We start from the raw sequence: 17,721 nt of genomic DNA on the forward strand, positions 1-17,721 counted from the left end.
TTTTCTGTACTTAGAAAAAAAAAAAGAAAACAATTTGTTTTTCCCCTTTCATAATTTTGCTAAATTGTCACTCTTCTAAAAATCTTCGGCTTACTTATTACAACCGCTATTTTTTTTTCTTGGAGATTTCACCTTCAAGTTGGATGTGAGATTTTTTCAATTTCAATCATTTAATTAAAAAAATTTCACGCCACCTGTACTTCGCACCATAGTTGATAACCATGGCACCCTGTAAGTTGGATGTTGTATGTTACCCAATTTTATCACTTTATCGTGTTTATGGGAATTGAACCGAGGTTCTGTTTTTGAAGGTTTCAACGCTTTAATGATTTGACCTCATCCGATTCAACAAATTGTATCCATTTTTATATTTTAGTTTAAAATTTGGAAATAACTGAAACTGAGAAGAGGACAATTCATACGAGAAGGGCTGGATTTGTTTATCTTTGTGGTTTCGTGCGAATTTCATGGGTTGGTCTCTACTTCTACGCTTTCTTGATGGTTGAAAGCCTAGTTGCAAGTGCATTGTCTTATGTCCGAGAGATGTAAAGTAGAGAGAAAATTATGTAAGAAAACCATAATCAGCTATAGATTATGAAGTCCCGAGGCAGGGATGGGCATGCTATTCCAATCAGGGAATGTGAGAAATGAATAAGGGTACAACTATAATGTATATAAATATAGTTACTAGGAGATGTGGGTGCAGGGACGGTGACAAGATCATTGTCTCTATACTGGAGTTGACTATGCAAAAACTTACTTGGCCTTGGAAAATAATGGTTAGATCATTTCAACCCGTGTTTCTCAGTTGCCTGAATTAGCTTCATGATCTTATGAATATGACAGACTTTAATGGAATCCCATGCCAAATGCATTCTGCCATAATGTTTCCCCAATCCCTTAGTTTCTTAGTTTATTATCTTTTTTATCCTTTTCAGACAATACGACGCATTTTGTGGGAGCAGACACATCTCACTCTCCCTTTTGATTTTGGTCGGTTCTGTTCGAGGAGCCAGTCTTGGAAGCAGTTAAACACAGTAGCATGCTGTCCAGGATTATAAACCCAAACTTTCAGTGAAATCAAAGCCCATTTATTAGACAACCTTTTGCGGTGATGCTATTTTGTGGTTTTTTTCTAAGTTGCCGGTTCAGGTTCGAAGAATCAGTACGGCAAAATTTTGAAAAGGGGTTTGGGTTCGTTTGGGTTCGTTAGTAATATATATATATATATGTTTGGGTTCGTTAGTACTATGTGTGTGTGTGTGCAGTCTAGAAGCATGAATTAAGATTAGAATGTCACATAGCATCACATAAACAACAAAACCACCATAAACTTTTAATCATAGCATCATGATCATACCATCATAGCATCATATACATCAAGTTCAATATCAAAATAATAATATCTAGTTCAAGTATCATTGTTTCAACAATTAAATATCTGCTCTAAGCTGCAATTAATAATGTTTATATTAGAGGAAGACCTAGCAAACTGGAGCTCTTAGAGGAAACCACTGGTACCTGCCAACCGTATTCTGGTTGATTAACTTGTGTTGACACCTCCTATGCCTTGTGTTAAGCCTTTTCTATGGTCATTTGGCACTAACATTCTGATTTGAATGTTCTTCACCCCAATGTTGTTCTCTAATCATTAAACCAGTAGATCTAATGCCCATTCACATTGATTAATAATGCTCCAGTTTGGGATCTTGAGGATATTCTGAAGCCCTAGGTGGTACTCTTTTAACATTCTGGAGTCTCCTCTGTCACTTTTTGGTATATAGTTAGGCAAAAACAAACTTTTGGAAGATTGAGGGTATACAAGTTTAATTGTAAACCCTGTGGTAAGGAGCAATAAGGTTGTTTTTATATAAGGGTGCATGTTGGTGGTATTCAACACCTTGATCAAACTGGGTGTGTTTTGTAAATTGAAAATGGGTCCTTTGCACTTGAACATGGCTATGCATGCATCCTTCACAATCCAATTCTCACCACAAATTTAATGCTATCAGTCAAGTCAGAGACATATTTGTAAGATTTTGAGGTACCATCAGATTTCAAGTGGCTGGTTGCAAAAAAAATAAAAAAAATGTTTTTGGGCACCCAAGTGTCTGGGTTCGCCCCAGACGAACCAGCTCGCTTGGGCACGAACCCAGGCCGAACCCACAGGCGAACCGGACCAGGACCGGTACCAGAACCGAACCGGACCAGTACCGGGTCCTCAGACCAGCAAACCCTTCAACTTAGGATATTTTCATACCATACCCCGGGGACTTGCTTGAGCCATACAAAGACTTGAGTTTGCACACAAGAGGGACAGCACTTGATTTCTGAAACCTTAGTGGCTGCTCGCTAAAAATCTCCTTTGAACGATCCCTATGAAGAAAAGCTCTCTTCACATACATCTGATGAGCCTTTCACTCGAGAGAGGCAACAAAAGAGAGAATGAGATGTATAGTTTCCATTTGGCAACTAGAGAAAAATTCTCATTGTAATCAATTCCTTTTGAGAGAAGCCCTTGGCCAGAAGGTGTGCCTTAATGTTTGTTTGCAACTAACAATGGTGGCCTTTTGAGGCTGCAAAACCAATTCCCATACGTCTTCCACATGTGAGGATCATACTCTTGCTATATAGCTTCTTCCTAGTGAGCATGGTCACTATTTTCAATTTTGATTATAAGAAACGAAGTCAAAAGCTGAGCTATGAGAGTTCTATGTGTCACTGATAGGGTTATCCCACCAACCTCTCCAATATCCTCAAGCATGGAGCAACATCCTCCAAGTTAGCAGCTTACCACTCAGGTGTTTTACTTCAAACAATAGTGAGGGATTAAACAATGATGGAGTCTTCTGCTGAATGTGAGGCCATTGCCTCCTCTCTCCTCTGACTAAGCATAAAATAGAAGGACCTTTCAAACAACGTGACGATCACTAAAAGCTTTTGTAGTTGAAACAGGTTGAGATATACTAGTACTCTTAGGAAGAGATTGAATTCAAATCTTGGGAGGGGTGATGGATGAACTCTTTCTGCTAGTATAAACTGCAAGGATAGTCCCCTAGGGATGCTCATTCGAGTCCAGAAAATTTTACAGTTCAGCAGAGAACACTTGACTGACATCACAAAAATACATCCATATCAATAAGAATACCCTTCTTGTCAGGGTCAAATAGTTTGTATGCTTTCAACTCCTCAATTTATGCAACTAGAAGGTCTGATGGATGGGAGGCGTCAAACCATATCATGGCTGCTCATATGTATCATAGATCCAAAATTGGTGTGCCCCAACATGTGATGTTAGAGAGATATAGTATCATCAGTTGTTGCCACCATAGCTACATACTCTGATGTCCTGCAGATCTTCTCATAAATCGTTCCTCTCAATAAGAATAGATGCTAGGGTTGAATAGTCTATTGCTTTTGACTCCTTGATTTATCCAACCTAGGAAGTCTGATGGAGGGGAGGCCTAAAACCATATCATGGTTACTCATATGTCACATAAATTCAGAATTGGTGTGTCCCGATCTATTATGCCAGAGATAACTCATATCATTAGCCTTTGCTACCGTAGACACATACTCTGATTTCTTGCACAATGGACTGTCATCTCCTAGCTTACACATATGATTTGATTTATCACAATTTCCGAAGACCACAACCTTGTAGTTATCATTGATATCCTTTACTACCCATTTGTCTTGCCAAAATTCAACATTTTCACTTGTAGGCATGTTGCAATATATAAATAGCAGATTTGAGTGTATGGTGGGAAAATGGAATACCTCCTCGAAGCTTGCATTGCCAATAGAGAGTTTGCCACGACCATAAACAGTGAGTACCGAGTTATCACCTATCGAAACATGTTCACCCTGATACCAGGCAGAGTTGGAGAGCAATCTATCGTGGCTAATGGTATTCTGAACCACTTCTGAGTCAAGCAGTCAGTCTGCAGAAACTTGGGAATGGGCCACAACAGGAAAGGCTTTGTGATTTTTGACTAGAAACTTCTCTCCATCAGTCTGCTTAGCATACTCCTCTGACTCCCATTTTTGCTGTTGGCAATCTCTCTGCTCATGAAAATGCTTCCCATATTAAATTTTTGATGCTACTTCTTAGAATGACCTTTCCGGGAGCCTTGAGTCCTGAATCTGGATCCAAAGAATTGACTGTATGAGTCTTGGATGAAATGATTGCAAGAGCTTGTGTAAAGAAGCTTGGAGCTGAATAAAACACTTGCTGGTAGAAATGCTCAATAGGGATCTCAATGAAAAGGAGACACATGATAATTGTATACAAAATTTTCATTGTTCAGGAGAAAGATCATTGAGCAGCATGTTTACATAGTCTGAGTCCTTGTCCTAACCTTTGGTAGATCGTATGTCAGCATGTATCTAGTTCAAATGAGAGGTGTGCTTAAGGGTACACAATTGAGTCTCTAGATGGTTGATTTGGAAATGTTGCTAGTTCCAACAATTCTTTAACCTCTTCCATTATTTGGCAGTTTTACTTTCTTATAGGTAATGGTACTATAGGCGATCTTCCACTGCAAGAATGAGAATACTGTGGATTTTTTTCTCTATTCTTTCTCCCTTCGATCTTTAAATTGACAAAGGCGTCTTGGGATAGATTATCATTAGTGATCTACATCCATAGCCCCTGACTTTTGATAAATGCTTCGATCTGGATATTTTATGAGGTGCAGTTAGATCTGTGAAGCATCCCCAAACTGAAGTTTGATTACATCTTTGTCTGTGACTGTTGCTGCAGTATTAGCAGAAAAGACTCACATTAAGGCATAGATCTCAGGAAAAAATGTGCAATGAAATTATGGGGCAAAAATGTTTCCATACATGGAAGTTAAGGTGTCTGAAAGTTTGGTTACACAAAAACAAAAAATACTTCAAATTAGCCCGTGATGGTCAAATGGATGTCAAATTCTAGCTGAATATTAACTGTGCTAAATGGATGAATTTTTCTGTACATCAAAGCTATCTCCTTCCAAAGTTTTCTCACACTAAATTAAAAAATGCTTTAAATTAGCCTGTGATGGCCAAATGGACGGAAATTTTTTAGATGATTATAAACTGCCCTTAATGGATGAATATTCTGGTGTCAAATTATGAACCCCAACAATTTTTTTAGCTAAATTTTCAGATCTGTATGCAGTCTTGTGAGATTCAACCGATATGTTTTTTGAAACTGTCTTGAGGCCTTAGATTCTTAACTTTTTCTTTTGTTTTTCTAAACAATTAGTTGATTTTTCTCTAATAGTCTAATACCATGTGTAATATAATTGTAAAAAGAATGAATGCAACATAATTTTAGAATGAAAAGAAACAATTCCCAACAAGTAGAGCACTCAAGAATAAGATACACAAGATCCTTTATTAGTGCCCGCAGTTTAAAAGAATTAATTTGAATATAATGAAAATGGAATGATATATAAACGATGATTTTAGCATGTGTGTATATATGCACATACAAATGGGTTCTTAGAAGGAGAGACCAAAGCCAAAATTATATATGCCAACAATCTTCTCATCCTTGAGCAAGACCAAGGAAGGTTGTGCTATGGAAGCATCCAAGTTGGGATGCCAGAGTGTTCCATCCCAATGCTTCACCACCCCTTCCTTGTACTTGACTTTCTTGTGTGAGATGAGGTGTAAGTTGGAATGCACATATGCTATTTCCGTTGTGTTTTATGCTGCTAACTTGTTTTATTTAATTGATTGGATGAAAGAGTATTTACAAGTGAATACAAAATTAAAATCATAGGTGATAGGCCTTTGATAGAAAGAGGTTGTAAGTAAATATATCATTGGTCATAGAGTTACCATGTATAAGACTTTTTGAAGTTATAAACTTCCCAAACATGCCTACAATTATGTCCTCTACATTTGGAGTAGGGAAGAGCCTAGTGCATTGTGCCTTGTATTCATCACCATCTCCAATGTCTTTGAATGTTGGCACCCTTTTGTGCAAAGAAAGTATTTTTGTACTATAATACTTAGAGGTCAAAGTAAATGCTAGGAGATGCAGTGGGGTGGTCTTGTTGTTTCATTGTTCAATTATAATTATAAGATTCTTTTCACCTGCTTGAAAAATGTTTCAAAGGGGTCTTCCTCTTAGTTTCTATTAATTATGCTTCTTATTTTTCTATCATAGAGTCAATGCTGTCATATATCTTGCTCAGACATGACCAATTTTTATAGCGAATCTGATTATACTAATGATTGGCTCAGTTAAACTCAATACATGCTTCACATGAGCCCATCAATTATCGTCCAAGACTAGTGTTTGACCTTTCTATATTAGATTGCTTCCACATACCCCAAAGGTTGTTGATTATTGTGGCATTCAATGCCTCCCACATCTTCACAAGTCATCCTAAAAGAATTGTATGCGAGGCGAATCGAGTCTTAAGGACCTAAAATGGTGTAATATAATCCAAGTTAAAACATCATCTATTAGGCTTTTTAATATTAAAATTTAGAAAATGATGTATAACTACATCATTTTTGAAATTTAAATATTAAAAAGCCTAATAGATGATATACTTCTTATTTTTCTGTCATAAAGGCAACGCTGTCATATATCATGCTCAGACATGACCAACTTTTATGAGTGAATCTGATTATACTAATGATGGTCTGAGTTACACTCAATACATGCTTCACATGAGCCCATCAATTATCATCCGAGACTAGTGTTTGACCCTACTATTTTAGATTGCTTCCCACATACACCAAAGTTTGTTGATTATTGTGGCATTCAATGCCTCCCACATCTTCACAAGTTATCCCAAAACAATTGTATGTGAGGTGAATTGAGCCTTAAGGACCTAACATGTTGTAATAAAAATATTGAAATTTTAGAAAGTTATCATCTATGACATTTTGATGAATCACAAACATATGAATCTCATCATCCTTTATGTAGGGTTTTTTCATCCACTCAATTTGTTTGCAAAGCTTTTGCATAACTAGGTTGAGTGAGCAAACAACCCATGTTGTCTAAAATATGTTCTTTAGCTCACTTTAGTCAACACCTTGTGGGCTTTACAACTTTTTGGTGTTGTTTGTTATGTCTTGGACAACATTTTGAGGCCCAAACACCTCAATAGACACTAAGGATGTTGGCAATGAAGTTTACATTTTTCACCTACCTCTTACATTCAATTGCTCATTGGCTACATTGCAGTAACATTAATAAAAAGAGCATGTTTTTACAATCTTTTCATCCATTAGAAATGTTGGGCACCTTTGTTTTGGCCTATGAATCCCTAATGGGATGCAATGAAGTATCCACAAAATTTAATTTCTTGGCAAATAAGGTGGTGAGTATCTTTTCTTTGGTAGGGCTTGTATGCCTTTTAGGGGCCTCGATTATCCCCAAATGATTTCACATTATTATCTGTAATGCCCCCATGTTATATTTATTTGTATTTTTTTATTTTTTATTTAGTATGTTCAAAATTATGAACAATATGCAAAACCTAAGTTACCGGGTCCCTCCCTTAGACCCCCGGGTCTTGGTCTGGTTTGTAGCGGGTTTAGGTTCGGGGCCAATTAGTCGATAAATTCGTCTAGGGTTCTTTAAAATCATTGTGGGTTTGCCTATGACGAATCCAGACGAACTAGTCAGGAATTTCTGCCATTATCCTCTAAAAATTGTTCTTAACAATAGGTTTTCACAACATTACAGTCGCCACGGCCACGATGGAGAGGGTTCGCGCCAAAATGCAAAGAGAGGATGATGAACTAGGACTTGACGACCTACAGGATATGGCATTTTAGTGCTTTGAGCGTGGTTCCAAATTTCTTGCATTTTAGTGCTTTGAACGCAGTTCTAGTTAGGAATTTCTTCCATTTTAGCGCTGCTCCTCTTCTCGAATCACTAGTCTCGAACCATCATGCTTGCGTTGGATCTTTAGTGGAAGAAATTCTACTCTGATTTGAAGTCGAGCCTGAATTTTACTTCGTCCAGGTCAGGTGACACGAAAATATGATCCACACCATTGCGATATTGTAAGGTTTGTGGTTTTTTAAATTTTTGTCTTTTGAGTTTTTATAAAATTTAACACATTATAAATGTATCGTTATTTTTTTAATTTTTAGTATATTAAAATTTAGTACTTTTAAATACTTAATTTTGATTATTAATTATTATTTATTTTATATTCGATATGTTTATTTGAACATATTTAATATTTACAATATTTAAATTAAAATAATAATAAATTATGTAAATGAATTAAATAATTTAACTGTATTACTATTAGTATCAATAATAAAAAAATATAGTATGAATATAAATTAAATTTTAAAATTAATAGTATATATTAATATTTATTTTATTTATAATTTAGTTATTATATTATAATACTATATATGAATCTTATTAAAATCCTGTAAGATTTATAAATATTTTTTTTTTGGAAAAAGGGGTAAAGATTTATTCAGAAATCACAAAAATACAAAGATCAGGCCTTAGGCCCACCAAGACAGCAACAAAAACTAAAAGGATCCTAAAAAAACCACCAGCACCACCACCACAAAGTCCAGTGACCATAGCATTAGATCCAATCATCGGATTTCCAATGATAATACCTTTTCGGAAAGCTTTTAAAAAGATGACGTGGCTCAAAGTAGGGCCAAAGGCTAGTTACTTTGAAGCTACTTTGAAATTACACCAAAAACCAGGCTCATCCAGAGCCTTGAAGGGCCTAAAAAATGACAATGAAAAGGAAACAAACATAAAAGGGAAACTGATCCTACACCACTAGGTGCTCTTGCATCATCTTGTCTTCTAGCATTAACCTGTCTAAAGTTTCAAGATAACTAGGAGGTAGATCATCCCTTCCACTAAAATTCCAACCATCCCTGGGAATATGACAAAAGGAGACAAATTCCAATGTATTACACAGTTGTAAAATCTGTCTGACCACAAAAGCTAATTGCCAACTCACATCATTCAAATTTTGTTTTTTCAACATGTGCACAACAATATGAGAATCCAACTCAAAAATAATCTTCTTCCATCCTAAAGAACAACCTCACTCAACAACAATCTTAATAGCTGGGGCCTCCATAAGATTGTTAGAGTGCTGCCCAATATAAATAGAGAAGAAAAAATCTGCACAACCATCATCACCTCTACCTATACCTTCAATACCAGCATGTCCAGGATTCCCACGGGAAGAGCCATCTGTATTAATTTTTAAGATTCCCATAGGAGGGGGAATCTACCTTCCATCTCTACTTATCCACTGCTTCGCATATCGAGATCTATTTCCAGCAGCACAATCCATTTTAATGTTTTCCAATTGCAGATTCCTTACAATAGCATAATCACTCGGATCAGCAGCACAATCCATTTTAATGTTTTCCAATTGCAGATTCCTTACAATAGCATAATCACCCGGATCAACATTTTCAAACAAATTGCACTTTGTCGAAATTGTCTCCTGAAGCCTATTAACTATCTTCCGCCACAACTGAGGACTCCCTACATGTGAATCACAAAAGACCCTTCGATTCCTTTCCAACCACAAATTCCAGATAAGAAGGGCTGGCCCAATAGCCCAGGCCACTTGAAGAAAAGAGGTCTTCATTGGGGGTTTGCCCAAGCTCTCCCAAAAGTCAATTAAGGAGGTAGCATGAAAACAAGCATGTTGCCAAGCCTCCCACCACTTGTGCCAAATGTCCCTAGAGAAAGGGCATAGAAAAACCAAGTGGGAGTAGTCTTCCTCATTATGCATACAAAGATAACAGATAGATGGTCCCCGGAAGCCTCTCTTACGAAAATTCTCCCACGTGAGGTATTTCCTCTGAGCAACCAGCCATAAGAAAAAAATATATTTCGGCCAAGAGAAGCTATTCCAAACCTTCTTCCACCAAGGAACATCCGTCAGGCCATGCAATTGCCTATCAAGCTGAGCATAACCTTCAGCAACAGAAAACTTGCCTTTTGGGTTAGGACCCCAAGCCAAAATATCTCTCTCCTTGAGGGAACTACATAACCTACCCTCCAAGATATTAACCAACACCACACGATCTTCATTCGAGCCGCCCAAGGGCCATGCAAGAGGATCCTTCCAGCAAGTCACCTCAACCTGTCCAATGCGCCTAACCGTTTTAAATTTCTCCACCTTAACCCATCCAACATTAGTGAAAATGTTGCAAAGAGGCTGAAGCTGTGGATAACTGGACAGAATAGGAGGGTGACCATCCCAAGAGTCCTGCCAAAAAAGAGCTTCAGAGCCTCTATTACAAATCCAGAAAAAGCCATCTTTAATAAGTTGGGCACCTTTTTTAAGAGTATCCCAGATACAAGAGCCCCTGCCCACTAAACTAAGACAAGGCACCTCATGATCATTAGCACCAGGGAGATACTTGTGGGTTAAAATCTTGGCCTAGTCCTGATCTTGACTGTTACACCACCTCCAATATAGCTTAGCCGCCAAGGCCTTGCTAACCAAAGCAATAGATTTGAGGCCAAGACCCCCAGCATGTCTCGGTCTACAAACAGAATCCCATCTAACTAAACTCCACTGAGAAGAAAGAAAACTACCAGACCAAAGAAATTGACGGGAAAGAGCATTGAACTCTCTCACAAAGCTGGAGGGGGGAGCCTGCACAAAACACCTATAAATGGGAAGTGCTTGCACCACAGTCTTCAGAAGAATCACTCTTCCAGTATAGGATAACCACCTGTAAGTCCAATGATTAACCTTGCAACGAAATTTATCCAAAATTCCTTGCCAAAAATCTCCGCGCTGAACCCCCAAATCTAAAGGAGTCCCAAGGTACAACAAAGGAAGGGACCCCGTCTGAAATCTGAGGATCTTGGAAATCCTATTCTGAATAAGTCGAGGAGTATTAAAGAAATATATGGATGATTTATCTTCATTAATTTTCTGACCTGAGGCTTTGCAATAGATATCCAAAGCTCTCCTGAAATTCACTACCTCATTGATTCTGGCCCTGCCCATCAAACCCGTGTCATCCACAAACTGAAGATGAGAGTAGGGAGGTAGAGCATTGCTCCAACACCAGCCCTGAATAAGACCATGTCTCACCCAGGAAGTGAGAAATCTACCAAGAGCTTCAGCCATGAGAATAAATAAATAGGGAGATAAAGGGTCCCCTTGCCAAAGCCCCCGTGAAGCGCTAAACAATTCTAAGGGTTCCCCATTACTAAGAACCCAATTCACCCACTCTTCTCCAAAACCAAAAGCCAAAAGGATCTTCTTTAAGAAATCCCAACTCACCCTATCATAAGCTTTGGCCATGTCAAGTTTAATAAACATAGCCTTCTCCTTAGAGGAAGCCATCGAATGAAAAGCCTCCATTGCTATCACAACTCCATCAAGGATCTGTCTTCCATCAATGAAACCACCTTGCTCCTTACAAACCAAAGTGCAGAGGAGAGGTTTGAGTAGTTCAGCAATCACTTTAGTGATTATCTTGTAGACGACATTACATAAAGCAATAGGCCTGTACTTATCCAAACTATTAGCCCCCTCCTTCTTAGGAATGAGAGCCAAGAAGGTAGAATTCATAGATTTGAGCATTTGTTTATTCGTATGAGATTCCTGAACCACATCTAGAAGATCATACTTTATAATCTCCCGAGATTCCTGAAAAAACTCAATAGGAAACCTGTCAGAGCCAGGAGCCTTGCCTTTTTTCATTTGAAACACCACCCCCTCAAGTTCAGACAACAAAATGGGGTGCAAGAGAGCATCATTCATTTCAACAGAGACAAGAGGGGGAATACAATTCAAGATGGCCCTCTCTTCCACCATAGCTTTAGGATCCTCTTTGGTAAACAAATTAGAAAAATAATTGACAGCTTCCCTATCAATTTCTTCTTTAGATGAAAGATGAACCCCTTCTGAAGATATGAGAGAGGTAATAGAGTTACCATACCTCCGAGCCTTAACAAAATTATGAAAAAAAGCTGTGTTTCCATCACCTTCTTGGAGCCAATCCACACGAGACTTTTGTTTCCAGAAAATCTCCTCATGCAACTCCCACTCTTCCAAGTCCTTAAGAGCAAGGGACTCGGCCATATTGAGCTCCACAGTCATCCCTTGATCCCTAATTTGACGCGTAACCTTATCCAACTTGGATTGAGCTGCCATCTTGTGTCTATGTAGATTCCCAAAACATTGTTTATTCCACCTCTTTAGCCTGTATTTCACATGTTGTAATCTCTTCCCAAAGGTGTACATAGCCCGCCCGTGGGAGGCACCCCTTCATACCACCAATCAACCATAAGATCCTTCAACGACTGATCACGAAGCCACATCAATTGGAATTTGAAAGAGGGATTTTTGGAGGTTCTAAAAGATGTATTAGAAAGCTTAATAGGCCAATGATCAGAACCCCTCCAATCAAGAATTTCTGAACGGGTGGACCACTTATCATGCATCCAATAGCAGGAAACCAAAAATCTATCAAGCCTTTCAGAGATAGCCTCACCACCACTCCTCCTATTATTCCATGTAAAGACACCATTAATTGGCTTCACATCAATGAGATTCAAGAGATCAATATTGTCGCTGAGTAAATTTGAGGAAGGATCAAGCCTGAATAACCCACCTCGCTTTTCCTCCAAACCAGTAACGACATTAAATTCTCCAGCCAAAATCCAGGGGAGAAAGGATCTTGAGCCCGAACAAGATTGATGTGAGCCCAAAGATGTGACTTACCCACAAGATCAGTAGGAGCATAAATATTAGAGAAGAGGCATCTTTCTCCAGTCTCAAAGCTAGAAGCAACCATAGAAATGGAAGACCTGCTAGAAAAACACCACAAAAGGGAAACTTTCCTCAGGTTCCAGAAACAAGTAACCCCCTTGAACTGCCATGAGAGCTCACTCCCTGCCAAAGGCCCTAGGGCCAGACACGCAAAGCACAATTGGCCAAACCATCCATCGAAAGCTTGGTTTCCTGAATAAAAACAACATCAGGAGACTCAGAGTCAATTAATCTGTGAACAACCTTCTGTCTAGAGATGCTGTTCAACCCCCTTACATTCCATGAGAGCACAATCTTTTATGTGGTTGAGAGAAGTGGGAATCAATGGGCTTCACAAACCCCGACTCGACCAAAGTATCACCAATAAGCGTAACCCTTTCTTGATCCGTTTTTCGTCCACTCCTTAAAGGTTTGTCTAAAGAACCCGTTTTGAGGGTCTTCTGCTGCAAGCCTAAAACAGGCGGGGCTTTGTTACTCTTCACAGAATTTGAGGCCACTATAGTGGAAGGAGGAGTAGACGCCATGACCACTGCACCTCCAGGGACCTATGACCCACTAAGATCTCCATTGTCCTAAACATGGGAAGGCAAATCCATAACCATTTGAACATCTTGTTGATTCTTCAAAGATAGGACCTGACCCTCTTTCTTGGAATCCCCATCCAACACCTCATGTTGAAATTGGGTACCCAAGGACATTTCAACTGGATCTCCTTCCTCTTGGACCAAATCTTCTAGAACATCAAACCTATTTAGGGTGACATCATTTTGCCTATCCAACCAGGTTCTCTTCTTTCCTTTGTCTTTATTCCGAGGTTTGACAGGAATGAAGCCATCTTTATTAGCAGGACCATCAGGCATGGGGGCTTTCCCCTTATCTTCCCCCAAAACAGAGTGAGGATGATTGGAAACGGCCAATTTAGAAGATTTATTTCTGGGACATCTCCACTATAAATGACCATATTCATGACAAATTCTGCATCAAAATGACAGGGTCTCATAGTCCAGCTGTTGTATCCAAGAAGATGTCCCCAAACAGATTTCCATAGAGTCTGGCAAAGGATAATTTAAATCAACTTCTACACATATATGAGCATAGGAAATTACCTTTCGATCTTGAGTTTGTGAAGCCGAACCCACAGGTTTGCTAAGAAGCAGTGAGATTGAGTGAAGAATATCTTCTCTCCAGAATTCCAACGGAAGCCTCGGCAATCGGATCCACACGAGCACACGAGAGGGAAGCTCCTCAACAGAATTAAAGCCAATATGCCAAGGTTTGATAAAGAGTCCCACCTGGTTGAAAAAATAAGGGCCACCCTCAAAAGCTTTGTTTCTGTCTGCCAGGTTGGAAAAAATAACTAGAAAATAGTTATTGGCTGCCATAAGTAGCTCCATATCTTCTTTAGGATTCCAGACACGGCGTGCCCAAGACTCTAAAACAGGTATAGAGAGGCGAAGACCGATAAATTTGCATATGAGAGCATGATTACACCAATATTCAATATCCTCTGAAATTTGCTCAGGTTGAATAACCAAAACTGGATGATCTAGGATCTCTCCAAACAACCATTCACCTTTTTCATTCGAAAAGGCTCTTTCGAAGAAGAGATGTCTGCCCCCGATTGGGAATTACTAATGTGTTCCTTTCCACATGTATGCATCAAATGAGACGGTTCCGCCATATCCAGATCTCCAGAGATCATCTGAGAAGAGGATAATCCTCTATTCTCCATGGACCCAGAGAAAATACCCAAAAAAAAGAAAAAGAAGAGGGGCGGAAAACCTAACCCCAAAACCTCGCACACCCCCAACGGCAACCTAGAGCAGAAGAAACAGAAAAGGGTTGCAAAAAAACCCTACGGTAGTGCAGAAAACCCGACCACGGGCAAGCAAAAACCGACCCCCAGTAAGCAAGAAACCCCCCCCTTGGAACGAAGTAAGCAAAGGGCAGGACACAGGCTAGGGCACGTCGGCCCTAGCACGACACCCACGCAAACGCAAAGTCATCTTCATAAGATTTATAAATATTATTATATATTAAAAATGTATATATTTTTAATTTTTATATGTTTTTGTACAAATGAACCCAAAACGAACCCAAACCCCTTTTCAAAATTTTGCTGAACTGGCGAACTGGGTTCCCGAACCCGAATTTGTGCCCAAACCTGAACTGGCAACTTAGTGCAAAACTGAAGCAGCGCATTAAATTCAAACAACTGATTGAAAAACTTGTGAAATCAATCCTCAACTTTCATAACAGTAATTAACCAATCAATCATATCTTTAAATCCTTCAACTGTACTGTGGATTGGTTGATTTGTAACAGTAAAAACCCCAGGGTAAAATTGCTTCAGATCTGAAAGTTGAATAGTTTGCAACAACAATTACAAACTCAACTGGAACTTTCAAAAGCCTTTCCAAACTGAAAGTTAAATACGACCCCTTGCTGCTGGGTGAAATACAAATGGATAAAAATTAACAATTTTACTACGATTTCCAGATCAGATATTATCATGAATTTTAATTACAAGCTCCATGACAATGGTATGGTTGGCTGATCCAGCTAGTTCAGAACTGTAGGGCTGCAATGAATATGCAGCAGCTGGAAACTTGGACTCTTTAGGATTCAATTAACCTTCTAAACTGCGGCACTTGGATATGGAATTGATGTAGATGGTTGGCACTCCAAATGTTGATTTGCTGATGAGAAACATGGATCAGCACTAATGTTGCTAGAACCGCCCTCTAAATGATGTCGCCCTAATTTATATGGCTGTAGATGTGGATTGCAGCAAACAATAGGCCTGGAAACACATGCAAGATGCCCAAATTTGATTGTTTATGAGGAATAATTTTGGCTGCAGCAGAATTTGCCTGATAAACTTATTTTCGACTGTGGGAAAGATCCTTGTGTGTCCAAAGTTCAAACCACCTCAGGTCTTGTTGTCAACCCATCTTATTCATTCCCCTACACAATCTATGCACATGTTTGCCTGCCTTTATCGTTTAGTGTCAGTGAGAAGATGTCTTTGATAAACTTATAAGGCACTGAGAGGGGAGGGTGAATCAGTGCAAGCAAAAACTTAATAAATCTGATAACAACTTTCACCAACTTGAAAATCAATACGCTTGCAAGACATATAACCACATAAGCAAACATCCAACAAAGCATGCAAACCATAACCCAATAATTTTTCACGTGGAAACCCAACTGGGAAAAACCACGGTGGGAATTAGCACCCACAATATATTTTCACTCTTTTGGAATGCGCTCGGTTAAAGGCCTAGCTCAGTTAAGAGAATTACAATATGCCCGGTTAAGTGCAGACCTTGTTAGGAGTCACTTGGTCAAGGGATTTTGCCTTAGCCCTGTTAGGATCTCTACCTTGTTAGAGGATTTCAAACTCAAGTTAATGAGCCACCCGGTGAAGGGATTTACAATATCAGACCTGTTAGGATCTACCCGGTTAAGGGATTTCAAATTGCTGTAACTGTTAGGGAACAATGGGGCAAATGATTTGATTACAACACTTCCTTGCTTGCTAGTACAAATCCTTTTCAGCACAACTCTGCTACACACATGCAGACACTTCAAACTGGTTCAAAAATACCTTCTTCTCAAACTACCGACACAAAATCTCTTCTCCAACTAGCCTTAAATACACTTTTCAATTAGGGCGGCTACAAACCCTAATTACATCAACAAGATACAATGAATTTACATTTAGCGTGGCAAAACACTCCGCCAAAATACATTACAGATCATTACAACAAATTTGTAGATGATTTCCGCCGTTGAATGATCACCACACATCGATTTGATAAGCAATCAAACTCTTGTTTCATTCTCCTAAGCACTTTGCTGTTTCCCAAGAAATCCGATCCTTGTGTTAATTTTAGCAATCAGATTAAACGATAAACAACAGAAATCAGAATGCAATGAAGAACAAACACAAAACACACAGATACCCTGGGAAAACCTCCCTCTTGGAGGTGAAAAACCCAGCTATAAATCTCAGATCTTATTATGCAATAATCAGTAGATGTCCTTAGAAATTGCTTCACACATGAAGCACTCAGAATGCACATTGAACTAGGGCACAATGCAACTTACTTGTTTCGCTGAGCAAATAAGGAAATCTGCTAGACGAGATATGAATGAGCAGACCAATGAGTAAGTGCACTGTCACAGAAGATGAAGAACTGAATTCACTGTCATGAAAGGAGATTCTCTGCTTCAGAATGATTCGCTGCCCTAGCAGATGAAGTTGCAGGCTTCAAAAATGACTTCGCTGTCCTTGAGAGTGCCTTCGCTGTCCTTAAAGGTATCTTCGCTGTCCTTAAGGGTGATTTGTTATCTTGAAAGAAGTTCGCTGCTCTTGAGTTATGGTTCGCTGATCACTTCAAGTGATAGTTTGCTAAGTGAAGGAAGATGGTTTATCGCTGAATGTATATTGATACAATGATTCACACTTTGTATATATATGAGACTTAGCCTCCCAATTCATCATAGGTCGGCTTACAACAAGGAGCAATATAATGCTTTAGATTAGGCGCTCAATATAGGGTCAGCCCTGCACGCTACAAGTTACCTCAATACAAGTTACATTCAATGTAGGACTTGACCTATCCACAAGTTACATTATATAGGTCTTGCCCTATCCACAAGTTATATTATGGGTCACGCCCAATTTTCATATTTGCAAGTTACATACACCGCCCAAATAGGGCTAGACCTAAACAAGAATCTATGTAACAAAATGTGATAGTAAACATGGCTAAGGCTGACAGGGCCATACACATGCTAAGTGTGCTAGGCCGGCCCTAGAAGGGATCCGACCTAGCTACAAATATCAACATCCTCCTAGCTACAAATATCAACATCCTTAATGGTTACAAGTTACATAATGCGTTTGGGTCCAACCCAATACAAGTAATACTTATACTTGATCCGAACT

The 17,721-nt window shown here is 39.0% G+C and overlaps 1 protein-coding gene across 1 annotated transcript in view; it reads left to right on the forward strand.

Moving 5' to 3' along the window:
- LOC131038547 (uncharacterized) overlaps positions 1–17,721 on the forward strand; it is a 43,694-nt gene that overhangs the window by 815 nt on the left and 25,158 nt on the right. The gene's annotated exons all lie outside the window — the stretch shown is intronic.

This window comes from Cryptomeria japonica, chromosome 10 (genome assembly GCF_030272615.1).
Source record: "Cryptomeria japonica chromosome 10, Sugi_1.0, whole genome shotgun sequence".
Taxonomy (NCBI): domain Eukaryota; kingdom Viridiplantae; phylum Streptophyta; class Pinopsida; order Cupressales; family Cupressaceae; genus Cryptomeria; species Cryptomeria japonica.